Genomic DNA, 9,292 nt, shown 5'->3' on the forward strand with positions numbered 1-9,292 from the left:
AGGTGAAGAAATAGGATCTGGGGCTGCAATAATGCAAGGAGACATCATTTGATCTGGAAAACGCTGCGCCTTAGAGTAAAAAAATAAAGAAGAATAATTTAGTATCAGAGATGAGACTACGCTCATACCAATGGATGATATAATACAACAAATAGAGGAATATTGTTCTTGCCTGTTATTAAATGGAAACAGACAAACAATAAGGCTTCACCCTTGAGGATACCAGAGGCCAACAGCCGATAACACTTTGGAAAAAAAATAAAAGGAATACGATACTGAAACGGGGCTTCTGCTGACAATTTCCTCGAATTACCAATCATCGGATACGTATAATTTATGTGACAGGTATCGTCTGTTCCCGGGGGCCCTTTTTGAGCCGTAACGCTGGAGTAAGTTTCCTCTCACTAATCTAGTCTTCAGTGAATTTGCATACTGCTTTCATCTCCAGTTTCACGTACGAATTTAATCCAGATATTTATCTAAGACTTAAGATAGACAGAATTGGATCCATACGGCCTGTAGCAATGCCCATAAGACTATTAGAGGAAGACGTATTATTCCTATTACTTTTTTGTGTCTATCACTGTCTTCCTATTCGACTGGGTGATTTTTATAGTGTGGGGGGTTCCGGGTTGCATCCTACCCCCCTAGGAATCCATCACTTTTCTCACTGTTTTCGCTGTTTCCAGGAGCGCACATGAGTCCTGGAGCTACTTCGGCATCTAGTTTTTCCAGGTTCCTTTCTATGGATCTTCGGATCGTGCCTCCTAGTGTCCCTATGTTTATGGGTACAATTTCTCATGGCATATCCCATATCCTTCTTATTTCTATTATCAGGTCCTGATACTTGTCAATCTACTCTCTCTTTCTCTTCTACTTTGGTGATTATTATATTATTATTATTATTATTATTATTATTATTATTATTATTATTATTATTATTAAATTTAAAACTTTAATGATAGCTTTCGGGGAATCTGTTCGGTTCCCGATTCCCGAAGAAAGCTATCCTTAAAGTTTTAGATTTAAATCATATGTATATATGCATAACTGTGGATTTGTTTCTCCGTGCTACTATTAGGAGGAAATTTTTAAATTATTATTATTAGTTATTATTATTATTAATTATTATTATTATTATTATTATTATTATTGTTATTATTATTATTATTATTGATTATTATTATTATTATTATTATTATTATTATTCAGAATATGAACCCTATTCACATGGAACCAAGCCCACCACAGGGGCCACTACTTGAAATTCAAGCTTCCAAAGAATGTGGTATTCATCAGGAAGCAGGAGAAACCAAGTTTAATCAGACGTTACCTGCTTTGACTGTTTACGAGACCAACCGAGAGGAAACGCCCCTTTACTTGTCATTTGCAACTTTGAATTGTTGTCGATGATAACAGCTTAAAGCTTCCCGTCGTCCTCTAGATTTCTCTCTAGCATCCTGGTTTTGATAGGTACGCAACGAAAAAGCTTGTAAAGTATATTACAAGTTCAAGTTCCCTTAGAAAAAAATCCCCGCAAAGAACATAAACATGTCTTCAGAAATGCAATTCAAAATAATCGTCTCTGCTGGTTTATGTAAAAGAACATATGCTAGTGATATGACTTCAGTTTGCACTTTTTTGTTTGTTATTGTTTAGCTGGTTCAGATTTGACACTTTCAAGATTGTCTGCATGTATGTAGAGATTAGCATGGTTGCCAGACATTGCATTCTTATTCTGTCTACGATATTTGATTAAAATAAATGTCTGGAGTAGATTTCCATACAGTATACAAATGAAAGGAATTTACACATGATATGAAGAGTGTATTCTTCGCGTTGACTGAGAGTCTGCACCTTAGTGACAAGGGGACGTGAGGATCTTTCTGATATAGGACGATTTATTTCAATTCCTTTCCTGTAAATGGAAAATCCTTTACATTGGTGATAGATGTGGAAGAAAGATACATGTAAAAGTAACGACTAGCCAGTAAAAGCAACCGTTTAGAATAGGTGATTTTGAGACCATCAGAAATGTACCGATATTTTTGGAGATATGAATACCTTTGAACGTGGTCTTCAAACCTTTATTGTTACCATGAGAGAGAGAGAGAGAGAGAGAGAGAGAGAGAGAGAGAGAGAGAGAGAGAGAGAGGGGGGGTGTTTTTTTTAAAATATGTTACCTATGAGTGGTATCAAACCTTTTTATTGTACCATGAGAGAGAGAGAGAGAGAGAGAGAGGAGAGAGAGAGAGAGAGAGAGAGAGAGAGAGAGAGAGAGAGAGGGGTGATTTTCTTGAAATATGAATACTATTGTTACCATGAGAGAGAGAGAGAGAGAGAGAGAGAGAGAGAGAGAGAGAGAGAGAGAGAGAGAGAGAGAGGGGTGATTTTCTTGAAATATGAATACTATTGTTACCATGAGAGAGAGACAGACAGAGAGAGAGAGAGAGAGAGAGGAGAGAGAAGAGAGAGAGAGAGAGTGAGAGAGAGAGAGAGTGTTTTTCTTGAGATATGAATACTATTGTTACCATAGAGAGAGAGAGAGAGAGAGAGAGAGAGAGAGAGAGAGAGAGAGAGAGAGAGAGGTGGTTTGTAAATAAGACGTCTTTTTATTCCAGTTTTAATCTCATATTACAATGAAGAATTCTCCATTAATGAGATTTGATAGTCACTTCTGTACGCGATATTTTTCCTTCCAAAGTCTTTTGATATTTTTTCACAGTTTCTTCATTCATTATTTCATCAGTTTATAACTAGATATGATATAATGCACCATAAAGTGAAATCGTAATAATGTTAGTCGTTTTTATCATGTTCGCATCTGAGCAAAAGATGGCATTGTGTTTTTTTTTCTCTCCAAGTGAAATACGACAATACTTCATTATTAAAGTGCTTCATTCAGAATCAGTTTTGTCTGGGTATAGGGGGTTGGGGTGGGGGGGGCAGTAATCAAACTATCTTCAGTACGTTGTGAAAGAGGATCTATTACCTCGAGTCAATTCAAACTATCAATAGAAATCTCAGAATCAGTAGTCTATTACTGCTGTGTGAATTGTGCCTTATTTATTACCGATGAGATCTTTGACTGTGAGCGAAGTACCCATCATCGTTATCTACCTCAATCGAGTAAAAATTCCACTAATGAACCAGTATCAACAAGAGTGCAGTGGAAAGGAGTGCCTATGATCGCTGGTGCGTAGGTGCCGTGAACGGGCGTACTGTAGGCGAGCTCTGAAACTAACGGCAACATTGTTCAGATCAGTGATGAAAAAACTACAAATTAGACGGCGAAACTGGGAAGGAAAGGGGAAACAACGGAGATGACGGAGAGAAGTAATAATGTCTATAGATGATGTTGTGAGGTACGGTTAAGTACAGATTTCGAGGTACAGTTAAGTACAGATTTCGAGGTGCAGTTAAGTACGAGGTACAGTTAAGTACAGATTTCAAGGTGCAGTTAAGTACAGATTTCGAGGTACAGTTAAGTACAGATTTCGAGGTGCAGTTAAGTACAGATTTCGAGGCGCAGTTAAGTACAGATTTCGAGGTACAGTTAAGTACGAGGTACAGTTAAGTGCAGATTTCGAGGTGCAGTTAAGTACAATTTCGAGGCACAGTTAAGTACGAGGTACAGTTAAGTGCAGATTTCGAGGTGCAGTTAAATACAGATTTCGAGGTACAGTTAAGCACGAGGTACAGTTAAGTGCAGATTTCGAGGTGCAGTTAAGTACAGATTTCGAGATACAGTTAAGTACGAGTTACAGTTAAGTGCAGATTTCGAGGTGCAGTTACGTACAATTTCGAGGTACAGTTAACTACAGATTTCTAGGTACAGTTAAGTAAGTATGGATTCCTAGGTACAGTTAAGTACAGTTTTCGAGGTGCAGTTAAGTACAGATTTCGAGGTACAGTTAAGTACAGATTTCTAGGTACAGTTAAGTACAGATTTCGAGGTACAGTTAAGTAAGAGGTACAACTAAGTACAGAATTCGAGGCTCACTTCTTAGTTATAAAGAGAATTTGCAACCGTTTATGCGATCCAGTATTATTTACAAATTTACTTGCCCGGGGTGTCGCGGTACTTACGTTGGATCGACGAAACACTTGTTGCAAGTTCGATATTCTAGTCATTTGGGAGTGAGCTACAGAACTGGCCAGAGGATAACCAATCCTAAACTTTCTAATATAAGAAATTATGCAGCTCTCTGTAAAATTGAAATTAACAAAAAACATTGACAATACCCAGCATAGCCAATATATAACGACACTTGAGTCTTTACATATCAAGCACCTCGTTCCTTCCCTCAATTCTAGTCAATCCTCTACTCAGCTTTTCTTGGCGTAGTCGAGATCTGGGCAAACGACGGTCCTACAGCCATTCTTTTCTTGTCCTTCGCTTTATTAAGGCTAATATTCGCTTTTAATCCTAAATTTCTTCAATTTTAATGTCATCTTGTAAATAATTTTAGTATTTTTAGCTTTTAACAATAATTTTTATGAATAACTTTAGTATTTTATGTTTTCCTTTTAAAATAGCATGTAAACTTTAATTATATTTTTTTATAAATGTGAATTGATTTTACATTACAGACTGATGATGTGTCAGGATGACACGAAACGTATCTCATAATAAACTCCTTATCTGATTTTCTGAGTTTCGGTAACCCTCTGATGTCTACATGTTCGCACCTTTTGATATATATACATATATATAAAGGTTTTTTTGCCACGAAGGAAAAAAATGAAAAGCGAGATAGCCGAGTACTTTCGGTCCTATTCGGAATAGGACCGAAAGTATTCGTCCTATCTCGCTTTTTCATTTTTTTCCTTCGTGGCAAAAAAACCTTTATTTATACATAGCACCACGTTTTTATATACTTCGTGATCAAGTTATTCACACACACACACACACACACACACACACACACACACATATATATATATATATATATATATATACATATGTATATGTATATATATGTATGTATATTATGTATGTATATACATGTATGTATATATATATATATATATATATATATATATATATATATATATATATATATATATGTATATAGATAGATAGATAGATAGATAGATAGATAGATAGATAGATAGATAGATAGATAGATCGATCTATGAGGTTATAGTCCACAGGGGAAAAGAAAAGCTGAAATTCCTTTTAGCTCGACAGTTTCGGCCTCCACTGGCCCTTATCGAGGGCTGCTTATTATGTGTATGTATGTATATGTATAAGTGTACATAGTACATATATACAAATATGTACACATACAATAGTGTATGTTTCCTTTAAAATCTGGCTATTCAGATTTTACCGTAACTTTTATGTCCACAAGTTAATTGATCCATTTTTTTATATAAGATTTTTTTTTTAATTAGCGTAGTTGTCCTTTATCCGTGTATAAGTAGTTTATCGAACACGAAGCCTCCTACTTCTCGTATTTCCATTAATAAAAACAAAAAGTCGACGTATCTCGTAGCTGACTTTCGTTGCGTCTCTTATTGAGATGTAGATGCCTTTTCAATTAAGAGTGAAATCCAGTCGCGAACTTGTAAATACGTCCTCGGGTTGAAATCTGAAAGCATTCCATCTTTAGGAGTTAATTGGATGGAGAATATCCTCAGCTCGTGATGCAACCGAGGTGGAATGAGGAATGATTATGCTGTGCCTCCGATACCGGTTGCGTCATTGCAGCATCATGCAACCTGTCTGCATTCTTATTGTGTAAATGCGTATGGGCTGTTGCTGGAGGTTGCGATAATACGTTTCTCTAACGACAGACTTAAACCGTTTTCCATTTTCGCTTATCCCTGTTTCGTCAGGGAATAGCCATTGAAGTGAAATGTGACGTAGTACAATATATTATTTCATCCAGTGGTGTCTGGCATCCACGTGAAAGCAATGGAAACGACTTAAAAGAAATAAAAAGTTTCGTGGAATATTTTGCCAACGATTTCCTGAGTCATTATTTGTTGTGCTTTTTAATAATTATAATCTATTGGCTGGTATTTTGGTATATTCTTCATTACTATCAATTTACGACCTTTTCCTGACAAAGTTAGTTTTCTCCAATTGATAACTTCATTAGCTGTTGTGTCTATGTTTGTGGTTTTTTTTATTCTTATCGTTTATTTAATTTTTTCGAGTCCTAGATTATCTCACATGTCCCCATTTTCCGTCCAACTTATTAAAAAATTATGAAAAAAAGGGCATGACTCAATTTCAGTATGGAAATGAACATCAAATATTATTTTCCCAGCTCTTATTTAGATTTACATTTTACATTCAAAATTTTAATTAGCCAGACATAACCTAGATGGCAGTTTTTATTCTCTCAGTTGCTCCAGAAATAGTTAAAAGTAGAAATGAAGCGAGACAGAAACCAGCCATCTCATTTTCTCATTTTTAGTTTTCTGTAAAAGAACACTATCGAGATGGCTTTGTCCGTCCGTCCATCCGCACTTTTTCTGTCCGCACTCAGTTCTAAAAAACTGCTGAGGCTAGAGGGCTGCAAATTGGTATGTTGGTCATCCACCCTCTAACTATCGAGTATAGCAAATTGCAGCCGCCTAGCCTCAGTAGTTTTTATCTTTTTTAAAGATTAAACGTAGCCATGGATCATGCATCTGGCAGCACCCACACTCGGCCGCATCTGGGGAGTCAGTGATCAATTCGAGGTCGTAGCAGCTGATAGTTTCATACGGTATCATACGCTGTACAGAAAACTCGAGAGCTTCGTCTGCATATTTTTTACTTGTTCGACTTTTGTGTCATGGAAATAAGTAACAAAAAAACAGTTGATTTAATTTTAAGACATAGATCTTGGAGCGATCAATTTTGCTATAATCAGTTGGATAGAACTGTCCGCGCATTTTTTACTTGTTTTATTGTTGTCTTTCAAATAAGTAAGAAAAAAAGCTGATTTAATTTGAAGACATATAGAACTTGGATCGATCAGTTTTGCTATAATCAGTTGGAACTGTCGAACTTTGAGCTACAATTCGTCGAAGAATTCTCATCTGTTTCAGACTCTTAAAACATTCACAATCTGAAGTGATTACAGAAAAAAAATGGGCTTAGGCAGAAATATGAATCAGTTATTGGAAAAATTTCTTTGGTGTGTTATAGAAAAGAAACCTAGGATCTATTATTGTCTTCACATCATTCAGTGCTTTGAAGCTGGTTTCAAAAGGTGGTGTGTAAAAAAAAATCATTTTCAATGAATCCGGTAATACTGAGAACAATGAATACGTTGTAAGGTCGTTTTTAGAGATATTATTTTTCTGATTACTCTGTTTTAAGTTAATAACAATTAGACTTCTTTTTTTCTCTCTCTATTATATCAGTTCCTTATTAATTTGTCGATATTTCTGCTCTTCTAATAACTGGTCTTTTTTTCACAAAGCCTTCTGTTACTTCTTTCGACTGAACGCCGTAATATTCTTTGGAAGCTTGAATTTCAGGTCAGTGGTTCCTTTGGTGGGCTTGTTCCATATGGATAGGGTTCATCTTCGGAATAATAATAATAATAATAATAATAATAATAATAATAATAATAATAATAATAATAATAATAATAATAATAATAATAATAATAATAATGATAATAATAATAATTTGTTTCTGGTGATAAGAAATTAATTTCTCGATACAATAAACTGTAGGTCCAGTTACTAGGTAAACAATTATTGGTTCCTAGCCACGTAAAAAAATATCTAATCCTTCGGCCCAGCCTTAGGAGAGCTGTTAATCAGCTCAGTGGTCTGGTTAAAAGAAGGATATATTTAACTTTGTAATAATGTTAGGGGGATCCACATAATTCCAGGAAGTTTTGCGTAAGATTTCATCAAAATAAAGTTCCACAGTCGATATCAGAGTCCGCCGTTCAATTTATTAAATACGTGTTATGTTGTTGGATACATATATTCCGAAAGTGACCTTTATAAGAGACGCTAATACCTTACGACCTTGGATGGATCGTCTCGGGATTCCACGTATTTTGAAAGCCGCTTAATCGAGAGTACGCTTTTAATCTTCAAGGCATTACGGGACCTGCGCAGGGTGTGTTCAGAAGCGGATCTCCTGCGAGGCGCAAAACAGCCCGCGAATAGACCAGGTGATGAGATTGCTCGAGGATATAATGGACAGTTTCCAATAGTGGGAAATTCATTTAATAATAATGATAATAAGGTTCGTGAGATACATCTATCAGAATAATGGTAAATGAAGTGGATATCATTAACACGAGATGCTGACCTGATTTAAAAATGTGTAGAGCTTCTTTGTCACAGGCGTAACATTTTTCTAGAATTCAAGTGTCAAGGTTTTAGATCAATTCACGATACCTGGATTTTTGCTCTTTAAATGAACACGTGCTAATCACTTGCCCTGAAATGGGAATGATTTACCTGATATATACATATATATATATATATATATATAGATATTATATATATATATATATATATATCTATATATATATATATATATATATATATATAGATATATATAATGGTTTTTTGCCACGAAGGAAAAATGAAAAAGCGAGATAGCCGAGTACTTTCGGTCCTGTTCGGACCCTTTACTGAAGGCAAACTGATTTTACAGAGAACAGCATAGTCAAAAGAAGGCTTAATATACAAACTGACACTACAAGATTAGCAATAAGGGCGATTTTCACTCTACAGAAAGGAGAAGCCGCCTGAGGGTAGCCACACCTTGAAGGATACACGCAGTAAACAAGTTATTCTTCCAGAAAACAGTACATTTTGAAAAAACTCGGGAGCATATACAATTTAATATCATGAATTTTACAAAAATATCTAAATATCTTACTAAACTGTTATCCCCGCTACTAGGAACTGTATCTAATTCACACATCCGGAATTCTCTTGATCTTGTGGAAAAATTAAATAACACTGTACTAAACCCTAGCGATATTTTTGTCAGTTTTGATGTATGTTCTTTGTTTACAAAAGTCCCTATTGACTCTGTGCTAGAATATTTAAGTAATGAACTTGTACTGCATGAATTGCCTATGTCCATTAGTCACTCAATTTCCGTGATTAAGTTATGTATTTGTTATTGCAGATTTATTTTTAATGGAGAATATTACCAACAAATATTTGGTATGGCCATGGTAACACTTTATCACCTCTCCTTTCAAACTTATATATGGAATTTTTTGAGAGACAACACCTCCCGAATATCACACTTATCCCCTTAAAATGGTACCGATATGTCGATGATATCTTAGTAGTCTTACCTGTT

This window comes from Macrobrachium nipponense, chromosome 5 (assembly GCF_015104395.2).
Source record: "Macrobrachium nipponense isolate FS-2020 chromosome 5, ASM1510439v2, whole genome shotgun sequence".
Lineage (NCBI taxonomy): Eukaryota > Metazoa > Arthropoda > Malacostraca > Decapoda > Palaemonidae > Macrobrachium > Macrobrachium nipponense.